This window comes from Protopterus annectens, chromosome 8.part0 (assembly GCF_019279795.1).
Source record: "Protopterus annectens isolate FY-2018-M chromosome 8.part0, PAN1.0, whole genome shotgun sequence".
In the NCBI taxonomy this organism is placed as follows: Eukaryota; Metazoa; Chordata; order Ceratodontiformes; family Protopteridae; genus Protopterus; species Protopterus annectens.
Genome location: NC_056741.1, coordinates 873,184,938 through 873,207,670, shown reverse-complemented (window position 1 = coordinate 873,207,670; position 22,733 = coordinate 873,184,938). Strand labels below are relative to the sequence as shown.

Genomic DNA, 22,733 nt, shown 5'->3' with positions numbered 1-22,733 from the left:
TTGTTCCATCCCAACGAATAATTTTCCTGGGTGCAAAACTGGATACAAACACCCAAATGGCTTTTCTCACAGAAGAAAAACAAGCACAATTACCGGATTACTTCAGAAATCTGACAACACAAACCCAGCTTACTGCAAGGAAGATCCTGCAGACCCTGGGTTTCATGGCATCTTGCATTCTTCTGATTCCACTAGCAAGACTGCATATGAGGAAACTACAATGGTACCTAAGGAGTCTATGGTCTCAGCACAGTCACAGCCTAGAAACTTTGATCCCCCCTCATTCCATGCCTTCAAAAGGAATTCCTGTGGTGGGCAAAAGCAAGCCAGTCAAACAAGGGCCTGCCTTTCAGCAAACCACATACCAGGCAAACCATTACAACGGGCGCCTCAGACCATGGATGGGGAGCACACATGGAGGGCAAATGCATTCAAGGACAATGGACACAAAAAGAGTTGCATCTGCACATCAACCAAAAGGAAATGCTGGCAGTTATACATTCCATCGAGGCCTTCAAGCACTTCCTGCACCAAGGTCACCTGTTAATAAAGACAGACAATACCACAGTTATGTGGTACATAAACAAACAAGGAGGTACCCATTCATACCCTCTTTGCAGGCTGGCAATGAATCTGTGGGAACTTTCCCTAAACCTCAATATAGAGCTCCATTCCCAGTTCGTACCAGGAAAAGACAATGTACTGGAGGACAGCCTGAGCAAAAACATCATGGATCCACACGAATGGATGTTGCACCCAGATATCGTTCTTCAGATAACACAATCATGGGGAAGGCCGGACATAGATCTGTTTGCCTCCCACCACAACCATCAACTGAGGAAATTCTGCACAAGGACATACCATCCTCAAGCATGAAAAGTGGACGCCCTCTCCTTCAGCTGGAAAACTCTAACGGTATATGCATTCCCACCACTGCCATTAATGACCCAGGTCTTACTGAAGATCAGGACAGAGCAACCAAAAGTAATTCTGATAGCTCTGGACTGGCCAAGACAACACTGGTACCCACTGTTAAGGAGCATGTCACGCATAAAACCTTGGCCTCTACCACAATGGCCACTTCTACTGACACAACACAATTGCAAGACTCTGCACTCCAGCCTCAAAACCTTACAGCTGACAGCCTGGAAAATACCTTGACTCCTCGCCAGGATAAGCTATCCAAGAGGGTACAGGATATCATCATGGAAGCCCGACGGCCTTCCACAAGAAAAGCATATTCAGCAAAATGGAAAAGATTTCGTACCTGGAACACCACAAAGGGTCAAGATCCGACAGTCATGAGCATTCCACATATTTTTGAATACTTGGCTGAAATGCTCCATAATGGCCTTTCTTACTCCTCCATAAAGATTCATGCTTCAGCAATTTCAGCAGAGTACAACACTGATCCACCTGTATTCTCTCATCCTCTACTAAGGCAGTTTCTAAGAGGGATAAAAAACATCAACCCTCCAAGGAAACCACCAGTGCCTACATGGGACCTTAACTTCATGCTGGAAAAATTAACTCTCTCTCCCTTTGAACCAGCAGCATCCTCAGAACTACAATTCCTATCTTGGAAGACTGCCTTCCTTCTGGCCATAACCTCAGCAAGAAGAGTATCTGAATTACAGGCCCTCATGGCAGTTCAGCCATTTCTCATTTTTCATCAGGACAGTCTCTTTGAGAACCAATCCTTCTTTCATGCCAAAGGTGGTATCCAGGGTTTCACTGAACCAAGCCATTCACCTGCCGACCTTCTTTCCAAATCCACAAAATAAAGGAGATAAACTTCTGCATACTTTAGAACATCCACAGACAGTTGCGCTACTACTTGGACAGAACTAAGACTTACAGAAAAACTGACCAACTATTTGTAGCATATGCTGCTGGTGTACAAGGAAAAGCAATTTCCAAACAGACAATTTCAAAATGGATAGGAAATTGCATTCGGTTCTGTTACTCCTTTCATGGAAAAGCTGTGCCAGTTAACATAAGGCCTCATTCCACCAGAGCAACAACCACCTCCACAGCCTTCTTAAGAGGGGTGGCTACAAAGGACATTTTAGAAGCTGCTACATGGAGCTCTGTGCATACATTTTCCAAGCATTACAACTTGCCCTTATATTCCAGATCCAGAGCAGGCTTTGCTAGTGCAGTCCTGCAGGGCATATTAGCTACACCATCTTTTTCTTAGGTCCTACCTCCCCCAGCTTAGCTATGGTATTCTACCCATATGTAAGGACTGCAGATGCATCCTTGAAGGACATAGTACAGTTTTGTACCTACCATAAATGTAGATGTCCGATAGGTATGCATCTGAAGTCAGGTTTTCCCTCCCTCCTACCCCTCTGTGGTATACTATGGGTACATATCCCTCATTTTAGCTACCTGGGGTTATCTTTTATGGTGTATTTGTTTTTTATTGATGTACATGTTTGGAATTTTTTCCATCTCTCCAAATTTAGCCATACTTAGAGGGCAACTGGCATCTGGGGCAAGAAAAACTGAGAAAGATGGCGTTGGCTGATGCTTTTATATCCCAGGCGCTCTGACGTCGGGAGAGGGGCGACATCAGCCGATGCCGGACCCAGACTTTGGAATCCAGCCGACCGAAGGGCTGCCTGAGGCAGGACAACCCATATGTAAGGACTGCAGATGCATACCTATCGGACATCTACATTTATGGTAGGTACAAAACTGTACTTTTCCGATGCTTCGTGCAGTGCCAGTAACCTGGAGGTGTAGGTATCTTTGATGAATATAGATACTCCCCCTCCTTTTGTGCTTCGGTCTGCGTTTTGGGGCCGAAATGCATGGTATGAGTTATAACCTGGTAGTGCTGGGGTGCTCTCAGGAGCCTTGAACCAGGTTTCTGTTACTGCACAGACATCGATTTTCTCCATACTGAGGAGAGTCTCGAGTGCATGCATCTTGAGGTTTAGACTTCTGGCATTGCGTAGCATTACCTTTAGTTTTTTTTATCTTTGGGTTGTCTATGGAGGTGGGTTTGTCCTTTGAGCCTTGCCTAAAAAAGGCACTATGGGGGTGGCAAGAGCCTTGGCCAGTATACAAAAGCCTAAGGGTGACAGGTGCAAGCCATCCCTAGTGAAGCAACGTGGCTTGTCGAGTATGTCATCCCAGGCTGACAGACACTGGATCCCCTTTGAATGACACCAATACTTTAGCCAGTTGTTGAAACTGATCATTTTGTCTTTATACTGTGGCATCATTCTTGGTGAGGGCAAGATGCTACTCAAGGTCAGGGACATACCAGCCTGGGCTACATGGTCAGAGAGCTCCTCTATGTCTCTTTTCATGTAGTCCAGGGAGGTACGTCTCAGGTCATTCACACCAGCATGGACAATGACGGAGTCATACTTGTACTTGCTTTGTAGTGACCTGCATGTCAAGTAACCATACACACCTTGCACTGTGGTTTTGACGCCCTAGAAGCTTCTTGCAGGGCAGCAGTCACTGCATCTGTCATTAGAAGGCTTGCATGGCTTAAGGAATAGCCCCTGCCAGACCATGTCAAATCTAAATTGTTGGATGCCCCCTTGCACAAAGGCAGAAAAGGTCTTAAAAAACATGGAAGAAAAAGCAAAATTTATGCAGAGAGTAAAGGATTTCTTACAGGTCCAGCCACCCAGGTTCAGCAGGCATTGTCTCACCAAACACTGGTCCTTTCCTGCTCCCACTAAGCCAGTCCAGCCCAGGACCTGGGGAATCTGAACCTCCAGACAGCAGCCACAGGGAATGCAGAGATCTAAGCAGTGGACTACCTCCACTTCAAAACAAGGGAGTTCTAAGCCACCCCCTTATGGTAAGAACTCACAATGACTCACCTCCCCTACCCCCTCCCTCTGCCCACCTTCACTTACCCCTAGCAGGAAAACTCTCCTTTCACGCAAGCACCTGGGCCACCATTATCATTCGACCACTGAGTTCTCAACATAGTGTCTCAGAGATACAAATTTTCCTTCCTCACCCTTCCAACCCCAAAAGGGTTCCCAAATTTACCTCCAAACCAGTGGGCAGAGGCTCAAAATCAAATCCTTTCCCTGCTTTTTATGAGGGCAGTAGAGCACATTCCTGCAGAACAGATAGGCCAAGGTTTCTACTCCAGACTTTTTCTGGTGTCCAGAAAAGAGGGCACCTGGCACCCCATCCTAAATCTATCAATTCTAAACACCTTCCTGGTGATCCCAAAATTCAAAATGCTCACCTTCCAGCAGCTGCTACCCATGCTGTCCAAGGATGCTTGGATAGCCACCCTAGATCTAAAAGAGGCTTTCCTCCACATTCCTGTCAGGGAATCATGCAGGAAATATCTCTGTTTCGGGGCAGGATCTCAACACTTTCCATTCTCTGTGCTTCCCTTTGGCTTATCTACTGCTCCCAGAGTTTTCACAAACTGTCTGGCTCTGGCCATTGCCTTTTGCAGACAAAGGAATATTTAGATGTACCCATACTTAGACAGACAACTGCCTTATTCAGGCAGGCAGCCATGAAAAGCTGCTCAAGCACCTGGCCTTTGTAAAGACCCTACTGACCTCCCTAGGGTACACAGTCAGTGAAAAGAAATCCAACAGGTGCCCACCCAAAGGATTATCTTCCTGGGAGCAAGCCTGGACACAGCATCCCAGATGGCATTCCTTACACCAGAAAAACAAATTTTCATGACAGCCTACATCTCTCAACTAGCCACCTGACCCCAGTTATCTGCAAGGAAGATCCTGCAAGCTCTGGGGTTCATGGCATCTTGCATACTACTTTTTCCATATGCCAGACTGCATATGAGGAAACTTCAGTGGTACCTAAAAGCTTTTGGTGTCAACACTCTCAAGACCTGGAGACTCTTACACCTGTAATTCTTTGCCTCAGAAAAGATTTTCTTTGGTGGCCAACCGCATACTCCCACAACAAGGGACTACCTATCTCACCACCTCCCGCTGCCCAGACCCTCACCACAGATGCATCAGACTATGCTTGGGGGTGCACACCTGGACGGCAGATACATACAGGGCCAGTGGAGCCCACAGCAAATCCCTCTGCACATCAACCAAAAAGAGATGATGGCTGTCCAGCACGCCTTGATAGCTTTCAAATCTCTTCTCTCCCCAGGGGCTCTCCAGATCAAAACAGACACCACTGTGATGTGGTATATCAACAAGCAGGGAGGGACTCACTCCTACCCTCTATGGAGGCTGGCCATGATCCTTTGGCACACAGCCTCTGCCATGCAACTGCACCTGTAAGCACAATTCTCCTACCAGATTCTCTCAACTCTCTGGCAGATCAATTAAGCAGAAATCTTCTGGACCCACACGAATGGTAGCTCAAGAAGAACCTTCACCCTGATAATTCAGAAATGGTGCACCCCAAAGGTCGACCTCTTTGCCCCTCACACCAGTCATCCCCTCAGCAAATTCTGCACCAGGGAGCATCACTGCATGGCTTAGAATGTGGATGCCCTGTCCTTTCCCTGGGTCAAGCTATCAGTCTATGCTTTTCTTCCACTACCTCTCATCCCCAGGGTGCTGCTCAAAATAAATGAGGAAAAAACAAGGATAATTTTTATAGCTCCAGACTGCCCTTGCCAGCACTGGTACCCTTTGCTGCGCAGCATGACCCCACTGCCACCATGGCATCTTCCTCAGATTCCAAACCTCCTGACCCAGAGGGAAGGGGAATTCATGCATCCCCAATTGCAGACACTCAGTTTGGCAGCTTGGCTTATTCCCTAACCCCGGCTCAATCTGCCAACCTTAGTAAACAGGTTCTAGATGTCATACGTGAGGTTAGACGCCTTAGCACTAGAAAGTGTTATGCTGACAAATGGAAAAAGTTCTGCACCTGGCTCCAGGCTAAAGAGCCAATACGGTACAACCCTCCCTCCCTCCTGGATTACTTAGCTGACCTACTACACAGTGGCCTCTCCTTCTCCTCTGTAAAAATTCATGCTTCTGCTATCTCTACTCATTTCCCCACTGAGCAGCCCCTTTTCTCACAACCTTTTGATCAAACAGTTCCTAAGAGGGTCTAGCAATTTGAGGCCACCCAGAAGAGCACCAACCCCAGCTTGGGACTTTAACTTTGTGTTGGAAAAGCTCACCCTGCACCCTTTCGTACCAGCTTCTTCTGCAGAGCTAAGACTTTTCTCCTGACAGACAGCTTGCCTTCTGGCCATCACTTCAGCCAGATGAGTCTCTGAGCTGCAAGTGCTCATGGCTGTGGAACACTTCATCATCTTCCATGCTGACAGGGTATCCATCAAAACTAACCCATCCTTCATTGCCCAAGGTGGTGTCCAGTGTGACACTCAAACAATCCATTCATTTGGCCACCTTTTTTCCTAATGCCCACCTTTTTTCCTAATGCCCCAGAACAAGGGGGAAAGGATTATTCACACTGTAGATGTGCACAGACAGCTCAGATTCTGTCTAGACAGGACTAAATCTTTCAGAAAGTCTGATCAGTTGCTGGTTAGTTTTGCTACAGGGGCAGAAGGCAAAGCCATCTCCAAACAAACCATTTCCAAATGGATAGCACACTGCCTCCATTTCTGCTACAAACAACATGGAAAGCCTTCCCCCAAGGGGGTCAGGACTCATTCCACTAGTGCAGCCTCCACCTCTGCAGCTTTCCACAGAGGAGTCCCCACCAGGGACATCCTGGAGGCTGCTACCTGGACATCTGTTCACACTTTTGCCAAACATTACCACCTGGCTCTCTTCTCCCAGTCCAGGGCAGGGTTTGCCTCTGCAGTCTTGGAGGGCATCCTAGCCAGACCCTAGTTTCCTTGACTACCTCCACCCATTTCCTCAGCTTTGGGAATCAACCCAAATGTGATGACCACAACAGTAAAACACGAAGAACATAGTACATGTGTACACTTGCCGTAAATATAGATGTTCGAGTGTATTCACTATTGCAATCCTTGTTTTAAACCCTCCATCTCCCTTTCTTCTCTTTCCTTACAAGGATCATATTGGTATTTACTTTCTACTGGTGGGGTTCTTCCACCAGTACCTGGCTCCTACTTGGGTGCTACTGACAGGTTAGGGCAAGAAAAACTGATGTAATGGTGTCAGCTGCCTTACTTTATACTACTGACAACATGACGTCAGTCCTGAAGCGACAGCAACTGATGCAGAAATACTAAGCCTCTGGTATTTGGGCAGGCCGAGGGCTACCCTGGCAGGGATAACCCAAATGTGATGTCTGAAACAGTGAATACACTTGAATATCTGCATTTATGGTACATGTACACAACTGTACTTTCTGTAGCCAGCACTGAAATTGTATTTGAATACTAGTGAGAGATGTGAGGTGTGCACTCTGTTTTTGGACTTCACAAGACGCTCATCCACGTTCATCTTGCATTACTTGAGTAAGTAACTAGGGAACAGTTATTCTTCAACCAGTTAGAAAAATATAGTGAGATTAGCTAAATGTAGTTTTCTGTATCTGTCTGAGTCTTTCCATCTGTGTTGTATTTTTTTTATATTTCCTAGGATTGAAATTCTGTTGTTTATTGTGAGTAGATATTCAGTATTTTCATATTTTTTATTATTTATTGTTGAATGTATCCAAATCTTTCATTGTGGCTGTTTTTTTACAAAATATTTAACCTTTGCAATTATTTGCATTTATTAAGTGGTACTATGGCTCCACTTTCCTGAAAGTCTTGCTGCTTGGTTAAACATTACCATTTGTATAAGAATTAATTTTAATAGGTGTAATTAGGTAACCTGGTAAGAGCCTTAAAGTAGCTGGCTTTGGGTATTTTGGCGGTAGATCTACCTTATAGTCTGGGTGGAGGTGGCAGAGTAGATAAGCTGTGCCAGTTTTTCCTGTATGTGTGTGTGTGTGTGTGTGTGTGTGTGTGTGTGTGTGTGTATTCCTATCTTACTTTTGCAAGCACTGTTCCTCAATTCTATCAACTTTGTTGATTCACATTTGCTCCTTGTCATCTTAATTGGTGCTTGTTTTAAAGTTTACTACCTCATATTTATTTGTTGTATTTCCTGCTTATTAACTTAACCCGTCAGTCAGTGCCCACTGTTTTTTTTTTCCTGGGACCATTCCTTAATATGGTTTACTTGTCGTATAATGTCTTTTTAGTCACCCTCGTTAACGTTGTCCTTTCCCCTGGAAGGAAAATGGTTGTTCAGATATCATAAAGATAATGTATATGGAATGCATTTTGCTTTATTACTGTTTCAGTGCTCACACCATTTATGAACATTTTACTGCTATTTCCTCCAAGCTAGCTAGCTGTCTAACTGTGCTTTCTCCCTTTTTTGTTCTTGAGTTTATATGTCAAAATATTCTGCTCCCATTGGCTGCTCCCCCCAAGCTTTAGGTTGAAACTATCATCTGCCATACTTCCCTTTTTGACTCCACTTATTCCTTCTCCTCCTGCCTTTATTTAATTAGGTGGCAATGTTTATTCTCACATTTTAAAGTTTACATTGGGACTAATCTTATAATTTAATATGTTTACAATGATAAGTTTTATCTTTACCTTGAGATCAAGTCTTTGGATCACTTTTCACAAGTCTTAGAAGTATTTATCATAGTGTTTTACTAGTCCGTATTTTCTCTTCTTTTTTGCATTTTTCGAGCGTTCTTCTGCCTTCTGCTCTGGCAACTTTAACTAATTGCATCATTCTCTTTGAGTGCTCTCTCACTTTTCTCTCCCCCAACATTTTTCTTTGAAACATGGGTGAATAGCTTGGCAAGAAACCTTTTTGTTCGGACTTTGTGGTTTGTTTCCTTCATTTCTTCTACATTGCAAGTCCTGTCTGCTGACTTCACTTTCCAATGTGTCTTCTGAACTTGACTAAAGTTCTTCAACTGTAGAGTCTGGGTCCATGTAAGGTTTGGTTTCTGAAGGGTAAATTAGTTGAAACAGTTGGGGTACATAAGTTTAACTTTACCTTCATTCCTGTGGCAAGTCTGATAGCTAGAATGAACACATTCCAACTGTTCCTTTTGTGTAGGGAATAATCATTCATTCATAGGGTTTCCACCTTTTAAGCAGACCAAAGTGGAGCATGGGGGTGTGGCCAGTATAACACTGGCCACACTCCCTACCATGACATCACCACAGCAGTTAAGGTACCCCTAAACATATTCCCATCCCTCAAAAATAGAAATACTACTCTTATAAACTTAGAAAGGTGCTTGAGTAACAAGGTTTGTGTTAACATACATTTTCTAAAGGATCTGAAGTCTGAAACTCAAATGTAGGTTGTTATTTATTGACTTCAGTCCTCAGCATAGCTCTCAACCAATCGGGGATAAATCTCAACAGAATCAGGGACAGTTTAAAATATTAGTTCTGTTAACTTGAGGCATTAACAGAATAAGACAGTGTGAATTAATATACATTTTCCGAAGTACAAGTCTGTAACTTTTAATTATTGGCCTTATTTATTAAGTATAATTCACTACCTTTTGTTCAGAAGGCACCAGTGTTAGGATTAATTAATAGGGACAGAGCTGAAATTTGAGTCAAAATCAGGGACGTCCCTGAAAATTAGGGACAGTTAAGCAGTATGGAGACACTGTGAAAATCTGGAGAGTTCGGAGGTATCTGCCGCACCTTAATTGCAGTGTTGATGGCATTAACATCAGTGCCGATTAGCCGATAGCATCACCATCACTGCAGTGACTGTGAAGTTGCTTAAATGACTTTTAGTGTGTGTTTGTGTCATTGTGTGTGTCTGTGTGAGTGGGTTAGTGTTTGTACCTGTAGCAAAGAGCTCCACAGCTTTCTTATTTTTTTTTTGGTTTGACACTGGGGAGATTGGATTCAGCCAGGATGAGCACTACAAAGATTATCTTTGTAGGGTTCTTCCTTGCTGAGTCCCTGCCCCCTTCATGAGCTGCAGCCAGTTTCTGCATGAGTTACCATACCCAGACCTAACAGGGAACAGCTCTGCCCGCAGGTCCGGGTTTTGTCATCTTTGGTGACGTAACTGACTTGCTGAGGAAAAAATGGAAGTGTTTGTGGTTTTTCCATGGCAATTTGGCGTTGTTGAAAAGCGGTACTTTTAAAGTCCCACTGTTTTACAGAGTGGCAGTGGGATGAGGTTACTTAACCTGCGTGTGTCCCGTTGATAACGAGACAGGTGGCAACCTTATTCATTCATAGATTCTTTTGGTTACCACCTTCTCCATCTGCCATTTTCTCCAGTGTTTAGATGGTATATTTTCTTTTTTGTTGGTACAATCCAAATTTGATTGCTATAGGCCTTGGCTGTCTCTGCATTCTGGCTTCTGAGAGCATTCGCCCTGTAGTTGTCTCATTTTGAATCTCTGTCTCTGGAATATCTACCCGTTTATGTATTACATTCCTTGATAAATCCCACACAGTCCTTTCATGACACTTAATCCAAAATCACCAAAAAGCAAAGATTATCTCTTCGGGCTTGATCCTCAAGTTCAGTAAATATAACCTGTAAATCCTGATTTTGTTTATTGATCTTCCATCCATTGCTGTATCTGCTGCTCCAGTTCTTTTAATTCAGTGATGGAATCAGAGTGAGTGGAGAGAGTGTCTTCAATTTCTAAAAGTCTTTTATTGTTAACTTCTGTATAGTCTGTTTTAGTTCCCCTTGATGTAAATATTTCCATGTATATTTTGTCTATTGTTTTCCATTGCATTGGATGGACTGGATTGGGATTGGTTTAGATCAGCCATTTCTTCCTGCTCTTTTCTTATTGCTCCTTCCTCACTATTGTATTCTTTACTTTGCCCTACTGTTTTAATTTCTTTCCATGAGTGAGCCTTCTTTTATGTCAGTCTCAGGGCTGTGAGGAACATGGCTTCCTGCATCTTAGTGATTCTTCTGCTTTGCCAGAATACATGAGTAAAATCCAGCGGTGTCTGAAAAATACGGTGCCAGCACCAGCATCCCATGAACCACAATGTAAAGCTTCTCCCATGCCCGAGGCCTGTTTGCAAAACAAGGGAGTTCCCTTTCATTACTGGCCAGAAAATCAAGTCATGAACTCTGACAATTAAGAAATATCTTGGGATGCCCACTCCAGCGACCCTCAGGTGCAAGACCTATGGACGATAACAGTTCTCCATAGTCACATCAGTCAGAAGGAAAGGTTAGCAGTATTCAGGGATATGAAGGCATTCAAAAATTTGTGGAGACCAGGCACTTTTGTTAAAAACAGAAAGTACCACAGTGATGTGGTAGCACAAGTAAACACAAAAGTACCCAGTAATATCCCTTCTGCTGCCTAGCTCTGCAGATATGGGATGCAGCACAGAAAATGGAAAAGCACTTTGTAGCACACTTGCCTGCCAAGAAAAAGCAACAGTCTGGCAGACTGCCTGAATGGATTAGTGTCAGACTGGATATTGAACAAGAATATTTTCTCAAGACTTGCACAAAGATGGGGTGTGCCAGAAGAAGACATTTTTGGATCCAAAGAAAACAGGCAACTAAGTTTAACTCTCTTACTGTGTTTTTGCTGGGTAAACTTTATTTCCTCCTTCACGTGTTTAGCATCCAAAAATGCCTTTGCTTCCTCTGAAAAAAAATATTCTGAAGTCAGCTGCATATTCTTTGGAGCTTTTCTCCCAGGGCCTCCGCTGAAAAAGGGCAATAGCTCAACCGGACACTCCCGGTCAACAAATGTAAAATAAATATTGTAACTTGAATCTCACACCTGCCTCTTGTCATCTGATTGCAGGGGTAATTTGCTTCTTTTCTACCTGGTGAACAGTAAGAAATTATTTTTCAGGAACACTGGTGTGCTCAGTTGATAATATTTTACACTTATGTCACATTTGTCAGGAGCACATCTGCCAATAAAACTGCAACTTTACTACTACAGGTCTTGGCTTCTTTGTTAAGGCGGAATTTAGTGCAATAGACATAGTGTGCTCTTTCAGTTAACAAATCCTGCTGTAGAATGTCATTGTCAATCCAATTGCTTATTTGTACTTTCCTAAAATTATTGCAATCCATATCTCTCAACCTCTTAGAGCAAGAAATCTGGACAAAACCATAAATAAAAGGAGGACAAAGGCTCAAAATAGGGACACTTTTTAAATATTGCTCTTACAAACTTAGAAAGTTGATAGAATAACAGATTTTGCATTAGCATGCCATTTTCTGACGGGTATGAAGTCTGAAACTCAAATGTCTGCCATTGTTTTCTAACAGCACTCTTTAATGATTTGGCACTGTTTTGCCAGAAAATAACAGTTTTATTAAAAATTGACCAAAATATGAGGCAAAAATTTGGACATTTTGCAAAAATCTGTACAATTGAAAGGTATGAATGCAATCCCTTCCTTCAAGTTTTGTTGGTACAGCAGGAAATCTCAGGTTTTCTCTGTGTGCTGTATCTTCTAGCACTACTCTTTTTTTTTTTTTAAAACAGTTATAGAGAAGTCTCATTCACTCTTTCCTTCATTTCAACACAATTTCTGCAGTTTCATCAGTGCATCTGAATAGCTACTTAAAGCTTTTTCTAGTCTTTCAAGCTGTTTGCCATTTGATATATTTATTCCTCCATTAAATGCCTTTGAAAGCTCCAGATGAAATCCATGAAAACTGCAGCCACTTTCTGAGGAGACAAACATGTCTTGTTCTCTACCTCATAATCAAGAGGTAACGACTTATGTCGCTTACCAGTAAGCATGATTGTCAGCAAGCAAGTCATGGTAGGGGTGGAGTTTAATATCTGTATTTAAGTCATGCCTTTTTGTGAACACCTGCATTCCATTGGTCAGCTCATAGGAAGGAAGTAACAGAATGCTGTGATACACGCTATTGGCACCATGTTTAACTGTGTAAGGCTCGTCCGTTTGGACTCTAGCAGAGCGCTTAAGCTAAATACCAATGCTAATAGTGCTGCTACATTTAATCTACTGGATATAATGAAAGCAACCTCATTAGTATCTTAGGTAGCTGCTTCACTAGCTGTGTTAAAAAACTGGTCCCGCCATAGTCAGTTGTGTAAAGTTAGTCTTTTTTCACACTAGCATAGCATTTAAGCATTATATCAAATGATTCAATGACTTCTCTAAAAGAGTAAGCTATGCACTAGATCAGTGCAAGGCAGGGAATTAGAATTTGTTATCAGGAATGAATCAGGCATTTCCTGCATCTACTATTTGACTGTTTGTTTCCACATAATATGAGAAAGTGAGTTGCTAAAGCATTGCTTGCTTACCAGTGTATTGTCACAGTAAAGTTCTGTTCAAAGCACAAACAGCCTAGGGATGTTTTTTACATATGTCTTATGCTTGAATGCCTATCACTAGGAGTTGGTCTATCCTGCTCTAGCCCTCAGAGCTCTGTATTGTTAACAGTGTAGCCTGGTTTTAGAAAGACTTACCCCATTAACTTCATACACTGGCGTAGCCATCTCCTAATGCAGTTTTCCTCTCTTACAGCTAGCAAAAGCCACTATCTTGCAACGGGTGTCCTCCTGCAAACTAAATCCAAGTCCTGCAACCTCTTTTGAACTGAAATTCCACAAAACCTCCCTCCATTCTGCAAGGACAACTAAGCTCTAGAAATTGAGAAATGTACGTTATAGCTGGATAAAGCTAAATTTCAGTACTATAATAATTATATTGTTATCTCTACTGGCAAGTACAACCGCATGGACCATTCATACTACTGACGTATAATTCTCCCCTCCAGCTTTTATTACTGTACTACTGGGGCATGTGTTTCCCAACTTAGCCACTAGATGGCAATAAAACCCAAGACATCCACCCCCTAATTTGATCATCCCTATACATTAAAGTCTTATTCCAACTGAATTTCCCCAAGCACTACCTGTTCTTAGCCCAGTCCATACCTATAAAGCACCAGTACAAATTATTGGTCCCTTACTAAAGAACCAGCATTGTCTGTTAATGTTGAATGTGAACTGACCTGCCCGGTAGATTGAACGAGCTGATCCTGATTGTTTTTTGTACATCTTTCAGCTTGGTGGGGACCCACTCCATTCGCCCTCACTGCACCCTCACTGCGCTCGGGCTTACTCCGCTCCCCTACCCTAACCCCATTCCCACCCACCCCCACATCAATTACCTTTATACCTGTACACCACACCCAACCCAAACCACTCCCACCTTCCTCACACCTTCCAAACCTATAAGTTCAATCATCCAATTAACCCTGAATTCACTGTTGAAACCAGTACACACCCCTTCCCTGCTCTTGCCATTCATTACCACTTAATAATCACACCTACACAACATGACTCTACTATCAAAACCCTCTCACCCACAACTTCTGCTGTACACCATAAGCATCTGCTTACTACTAGTGCTGTCCTCCTTTACCTGCTATCAAACCCAGCTTAATTGCACCTTGATCATCCTCAACAAATGTACATCCCTTAACAATCTAAACCCCACAACTTACACTCAATTAGCCCCAAACCTCTACCAACCCTCAGTACTCCTCTTCCTAGCACACAAACTTCACCCAACAAACAGGCAATCCCACACTATTTTAAAACACATAAAAACCTTCAATAAACTAATCAGATTCTAGTTACAACTAAAAACTATACTTATACGCTGTGGTGACATGCATCCCAACCCAGGTCCACTAAATCCTTGCACACCTAACCCCGACCTGAACAATACCCTACTTCACAGAACCAAAAACTCACTCCTCATCATAAATCTAAATGTTAGAAATATTCTGAACAAAGTCCATGACCTCCATACTTTGCTCTCCCTTTATCAACCTGATATCGTCATACTTACTGAGACCTGGCTTAAACCAGAAATCCATGATAATGAAATCTCAGCACCAGGCTACAATATAATTCGGAGTGACAGATTAGGAAAGAGGGATGAAGAGGAGTAGCCATTCTCTTTAAAAACCACCTCAGCCTAGAAAAACTAGACATTACAATTCCAGACCTCAAAAACGTTGAACTCACCCTCACTAGACTAAAACTTAACCCAAACAAATATATCAGTATTATAGGGTGCTATATCCCACCAGGCAACAATATTTTCATCACAGAAATTCAGGTAGAATGGATATGTAACTCGCTCCCCCAAGAAAACATCCTTTTAAGTGACCGTAACATTGACTGGAACAACTGCACCAGTCAGAACCCACTCTCTCATATCAACCTACATGGACTAACACAACTTATAACTTCCCCTACTAGAACAGACAAAAGAACCAAACATCAATCTATACTGGACTGGATACTTGTATTGCATCCTTCCCCAATATTCCTAACAGGGTGTCTGCCAGACACTCTTAACGACCACCAAGCTACTTTTCTATTAAGAAGTAAAACACCCCAACTGACCCAAGTAACTGTCAGAGAAATTAGGAACAAGAAACATTTTAACCTATCCAACTTTAACAGTGACCTAAAAATGTGTAACTGGAGCCCCACCTAAAAAACTTAGATCTCGATGAAGCAGTACCATACTTCAGCACAACCTTCACAAAAATACCTAACCATCATGCTCCACCCAGAACCACTAGAATTAAGACCAAACATGCCCCCTGGCAAACTCCAGACACTAAAACATTCCTCAAAAATAGAAACAAAGCCTGGGCAAACTTCCGTAACAGCAAATCCCAAGAAGATAAACAAAAATACCATGAACTACGCAACAAAGCCAAAAAACTTACCAAAACAGACAAAATCTCGTACTACCAAAATATACAGAATAAACATGTAAACAACCCAAAAAAGTTCTGGGCAGCAATCAACTCTGTATTACAACCAGGAAAAGCAACCACCCCCACTCCAAAAGCAGCAAGTAACCATGACAATATCCCCACACAGTTCAACAAATTATTTACAGAAACAATCCAAGCCCTTGCAAATAACCAACCTAGTTCCAACAACCCCACTTCAACAACAACCCCCTCTCCACCAGAAATATTGAACAATGGCCTTGACTTTAGCTTCAACCCAGTACCCACCAAGACCATACTAAAACTCAAAACAACCATCCTAGCACTGATAAACTACCTACTGAATACCTTCAACTAGCCGCAGAAGCTATAGCCTACCCAGTCTCCATCCTAATAAATAGATCCATCTCCGAGTGTAAAGTACCCCAGCTATGGAAAATATATCATATAATTCCACTGCACAAAGATGGTAGCTCTCTTGAACTCAGTAACTATCGCCCTATAGCAATACTTACCCCCCCTTATCAAAACTTCTTGAGAGAGTCGTACATATGCAATTGATGAAGTACCTCCTAGAAAACAAACTACTATCCACACAGCGCATGGCTTTAGACCCTTCAACAGCACCTCCACCACTCTCACCTTATTTACTAATACCATCAATAATCACAGAAACAACGGACTGCTCGTATCAGCTACATTCTTAGATTTATCCAAAGCTTTTGACATGGTCAGCCATGCAAAACTACTTCACTCACTATCCACCCTAAACCTTAGTAACTCTACTATTTCTTGGTTTAAGAGCTATCTAGATGGCAGGCAGCAAGCTGTAATATGGCAGCACCGAATCTCTCCCTTATTACCTGTCCTCCTAGGACTTCCTCAAGGCTCCATCTTGGGTCCATTACTCTTCACTCTAAACTCCCAGCCAACATTCCTAAAGCCTCAAAAGTGCATTATGCAGATGATACCAAAATAATATGTGCTGCCAAGTCACTAGACATCCTCCACTCCCAAACACAAGAATGCTTTTCCCTAGTCGAAACTTGGATCACCAATCAAAACCTCAGTCTTAACCCAGCTAAAACAAAACTACTCCTATTTAGCTCCCACAGATCTATACTCCCCTCAGATAGCTTCATAATCTCCTCAGATAACAATACCACCATTACCCCCACCAATCACACCAAACTATTAGGCATGGAAGTTGACAACCAACTTAGATTTGACCTACACATTTCCCTAACCATAAAATGAGTTCATAAAAAACTTGGTACACACTATAGAAACAAACAATTTCTCCCTAACCACTCTAAACTAACAATAGCCAGAACACACCTATTATCTTCCTTTCTATATGCCTCCCCTGTTCTTACTAATCTCCGCAAAACTGACCTGAACAACCGCGATAGTTGTTATAACAAGATAGGTAGATTTGCTACTGGTTCATTCTTTAGAACACATCACTGTGAATGCCTCAAAACACTAAATTGGTTAGAACTCACCTAATACTCCAATTCACTCAACTATCACTGGCTCACAAATTACTACATCACTCAAACAATGCTCCAGCTCTACAACTACTTCAACCCTACACCACCACTAGAACCCTAAGATCTAGCACCCAAAACCTCCTTAAGATTACCATATTTAACAATGAGGCAGGAAAATCCGTCTACAGCCACTATATTTCTAAAATTTGGAACGCCCTTCCTGCCCATATAACAAACAACAACTCCTCAACCCAATTCAAAAAAACTACTTAAAACTCACTTCATGAATAACAGACTATGCTCCTGTCTCACCCCTGGCTAGCTTAGCTACAGACCTATCTTGTATACAAAACAAGTAGTAATGCCTTATATCTAGACTGTTGCACAAGTTGTACTTCCAGCCTCCCCAGTGAGGACAGAAATGTATCTCATGAATGTTTTCCATTGTACTGCCTTCCATTTTGCCCTACTGTGTATCATATGATTGTCTTATGCTAACATCTGTGTAACTTACTTGCATTTAATTTACTGTCTCTATTATCTGTTAACTATAAAATTGTATCTCTTGGAACTTTTCTCCCCGGGCCTCTGCTGAAAATGGGCTAATATCCAGTCGGACTTTCCCGTTTAACAAATGTAAAGTAAATAAAATAATTTTAAACTTATCTGAATGCACTTTATTTTTTCTTCTAAAGTACTAGAAGCAGTCGCCTGTACGGAGGCTGAAACCTGAACTGCTTTTTTGCTGAACAGCTACAAGTCTCTTCCCCACCAGAATTTTTCCTTCTCCTTCTCCATTTGATTTTCTCTCACTTTCTCCAGATGTCTTCTTTGGTGATATCCAGGCAATGTAATGAATAACAAATAACTGAATCAAAAAAAAAAGGCTTTTGCTGGCTGCTTTCAAAAGTTTCTGTTTTCAAATTGGGATAGCTCTAATCAACCTGTTGGTCACTGACCTGCCATCTTTTTTTTTTTTTTTTTTTAAACACGCCTTTATTGAATTCTCACTTGTGACTTGGGCAGTTTTATATTTATACAAAAGTAATCGAACTGGGTTAACAAATTAATATTAATATTAAACATTATACTTCATATATATTGCTATATATCATATAACCTAAGCAACATTACATAAGTTATTCAAATCATTCCCTTTTTTAAACAAGAAATATCTTTATTAAACCATCACTTACAACATAAACAATCATACATTTATATAAATGAAAACACACCACACCGACAATCCTAGTTGCTAGCATTTTGCATCACAAACCATACTGACACACTTCCAGTTGCAAACATTATACATCATTTAAATCATTTTCAGTCAAACATTACATAGCTCATTTAAATCCTGCCTTATTTTAAACCTCATTCCTCCCCATATGTATTGTTCCCACAATTCCCATTTTTCCTATGTAGTCTGTTCCTACCCTTTTCCAAAGATGTCAGTTTCAGTTGTTTTATCTCTGTTGCTATATTTACTACTACTAATATACTTGGTTTAGATTTTGATTTCCATTTTCTGTTCATTGCTTTTTGGCAGCCACCATAATTAGACACAGCAAGGCCTTACCATGTCTAGGCAATTCTGATTCTGTATCATTGCTCAGAAAAAAATCATCTCCCTCATCACACCAGTCCTCCCACCCAGCATCTCTGACAGTGCATTCTGCAGGGAATCCTTAAAGTCCGCCAACCCACTGCATTCCCAGAAAACATGTTCCCAAGTGTCAATTTCCTCCCCATTACACCTCTAACATTTGCTGTCTACCTGAGGAAAAATTCTCTGGAGTCTACTTGGGGTATAAAAATGTCTGTGTAAGCATTTCCAAGCAAAAATCCTAAATCTTCTAGATTTTCTTGCATATTTGGGAGACATACATATATCCTCTTATTGTTTCTTTGTGAGTTGCTTATCCAATCTCTCCTCCCAATCCGTTCTAACTTCCTCTGATTGATTCTTATAGTTATCATGCAATATTTTATATGTTCTACACATTTTTCCTTTTTTTAATTGCAGCTTTCACTATTCTACTAAAACATGTACCAGTGCTGGTCTTTTGTTTAGGACTCCCTATTTCTTTCTTTTTGCCTATACTCTGATGTCATTCCTTGATAGGGAAGGCAAATCTCTAACCTGCAGTCCAAATAAATTATTGGCCTCTTCCCATTGTTTCCCCTCACTAGTTATTTGCTCCCAATACCTTGGTTCCTTTGCCAGTTGTCTCCAATAAATTCCAGCCCCCTCTTACCTGCTGTGTATATACTTAATTGCAGCCATCCCTTTCAGCAGAATCTCCTGTCTGCATCCCTGTGTTGGCTTAGTTCTTAGAATACTTTCTGCAGTTTTATGGATATGATTGTCATTCCCCTTAAAGACCTACATCTAAAATCCCAGTCTCTCCTTGTTTCTTGAGCTTCCCCTGTTTCAACATTCCTTTCCACTTTGAATTATCATTTTCTGCTTGTGCTATTTGTAGGAGCCTTAACTGTGTAGCTGTGAAATACCCTTCACATTGGGTAATCCCAATCCGCCCTGTTCTACTGGAAGAATCCGCTTATCCCACTTGACCCTTGCCGTCTTCCCCTCCCAGATAAAGTCCTTCAACTCATTATTAATTGCTATCCACAACTTCTCCTCTGGTTGATAAAATCTGGGCAACCATATTGGAAGGCAACATTCATACCTCGCTGATACAGGTCTTAGGTTTGTCAACACCAAAATCCCTTTAGCTCCTCTTTCTAACTTTCATAAAGGGTTAGGATTCTTAAACCAGAGTAGCAGTTAATATTTGTAAGGCTTTTTCTGTATGATGCATTTCTACTTTGACAAATTATTTGAGTTAAATAAGCAAGAACAGCAAACTGACCAATACAAAAATCCACTTCCACAGCCACAGAAAATATCCAAGACTTTATTGACAAGTTGAGCACTTTCTTCCCACAATCGAGACTTCTTCGTAACATTTTCCATATGCACACATCTCTTAAATAGCCATTAAAACCACCCCACCCATCCAATTATGTAATCACACAATGAATACTTAAAGTCAACCATATCTTAAAACTCATTCAGATACAAAAAATATATTTAAATGGAATTTCCATATTTTAAGAGGAAAGAAACGGCATAAATGACTCACTTAAATTCATAAATACTACAAAATGTATAAGTTATAAAAATAATATATATGTGTGCTGTATATACTATTAAAACATAATGCATATATGTATTGTTATTATTAACAAAATGTCTAATAAATGTCTTATAACCAACAGTTCTGTATAAATAGTCCTAAAAAAGCACAAGCCTGAAAAACAAAAACAAAATATTAAAAACAATATATTTACCCATGACACTGAATGACATTTTGTTGAAAAATATTGTGAATATCTTAACCTAAAATATTTTTCAACTTAAATAAACACATATTAATAGTCTCAATACCTGGAAACTGGGTGGCATTAAGTCTTAATTGCCACCTCAGTTCACACAAATCCAAATTTACATCCAAAATTGCCCCTTGACTATCCTTGACAATTTGTTGAAGCACTAAAAATTTAAAATTATGATCATTAAATTATTGTACATGTCTACTTAAAGCATATGTAACTTTTTGGTTCCTTATGTCCAATAGATGCTCCCTCATCCTATCCTTGAATTTCTTGCAGGTCTTCCCCACATAGAATGCTGAACACATTTGGCCAAATACACCACATTCATGCTATTGCAACCAGTAATATATAATGCCCTGTTGTTCAATATAAATCTATCCTTAGTTTACAATAGACTCTTACAACAAATGCCCATTCCACATTTAAAATTTGCATTTATCCTAAAAGGACCAAACCAACTTTTATCTCCCTTTTGTTGTTATTGTTGGATTCCAATATGTTCTTAAATGACCTGTCTTTCCTAAAAACTACCACAGGTTTTGTTCCAATTTTACCAGTAAGACAGTCATCACAGGCCAAAATACCCCAATTCCTTCTGATAATTTCCACTATTTCCTCCCCATCCAAATTAAATGTGGTAATGAAACTAAGGGGTCCATTAACTTTTTTAACCTGGTCCAACAGGAATTCACCAGGACCACCTATTCCACCTCCTTTCAAAATGGGCTTGTATACCCCATTATACCTTTTTATTGTCACTTCCCTAGCAATATTTTGTACCATACTAGTGGGGTACCCTCTCCTCTCAAACAATTGGGCAATAAACTCAACTTCAGCTTCAAATATTAAATCTTCACTTACCATGCGGGCGGCCCTCACCATTTGTCCCTTTACTATAGACTTTTTTTGATAAAAGGGATGCTAACTCGAATAATCCAAATAAGCATTCGAAAAGGTTGGTTTGCGATATATTTCCGAAGTAAGCTTTTTATCTGCAAAATCAACCCTTAAATTCACATCCAAATATCCAACACTCTCACTACTGTAAGTGTATGTGAATCTCAAAATTTGAGTTGTTCCATTAATATACTCAAAAAACTCATTCAAACATTCCAATGGTCCCACCCAAATTAAAAATATATCATCCAAAAAACTAGTAAAAGTCTTAATAAACTCAGCAAAGGGACCCTTAAAAACATATTTCTGCTCCCAATACGCCATCACCTAGTTAGCGAAAATTGGGGCACAGGCCGCCCCCATGGCTACTCCAGTGGCCTGCTTATAATACTGGCCCTCAAAGAAAATGTAATTATTACTCAAGACCATCTCCATAAGTGCAGATAGTTTATTAATCTCATCCTGCTTATACAAACCTGTCTTTAATAACTGCATTTCCAACCAATTAAGCCCTATTTCATGGGGTATTACGGAAAATAATTTGCAAACATCAATAGTCATTAATTTAATTTCATTGCTTACTCTTACTTCATTCATCTTCTCCAAAAAGTGCCATGAGTCCCTACAAATATATTCGTATATACCCAATCCCTTCCTCAGTCTTTGGTCCAAAAACCTGCTCATAAAGCAGGTTTTTGCCCTCTTGCCATCAACAATAGGGCCTAAATGCAGGATTGTTCAGGCCTTTGTGCAGTTTGAGTATGCTGAATATTTTGGGGACCATAGGGTTTTTTTAAAAAAATCTGAATTCATCTTCATTAATTTGCCCTTCATATACCATATTCTCCAGGGGCAAATCAGTGTTCCTATTTGTAATGTTTACTTCATTCCATGAACTTTCCTCATGTGTGCCATCTATTAAAAGCATATTCATAGCACTGTAATAATCAGTTGCATCCATTATGGCCAAACCATTGCCCTCGGGCTTCATGACCCTAATACTTTTATCATCCACAATTTCAGCCAACAAACAATTTTCATGCTTACTTAAATTATATTCAACATTGACATTCTTATACCCCAAAACTTTTCTAATTTCAGTTTCACAAACTTTATCAAAGACAGCAATACAATTATTAGTTGGTGGATTAAATAAACTCGGCTTCCGTAAAGATGTCTGCTCATGCATTATTTTTCCTTTGAACCATGTTTTACAATTTAGTTTACGTACAAACAATTTCAGGTCAATAAGCGTCTGTGC

At 40.9% G+C, this 22,733-nt stretch overlaps 1 protein-coding gene across 5 annotated transcripts in view; it reads left to right on the top strand.

Moving 5' to 3' along the window:
• The window catches only part of CXXC1 (CXXC finger protein 1), a 1,961,705-nt gene that overhangs the window by 1,350,004 nt on the left and 588,968 nt on the right, over window positions 1–22,733 (top strand). The window lies entirely within an intron of this gene.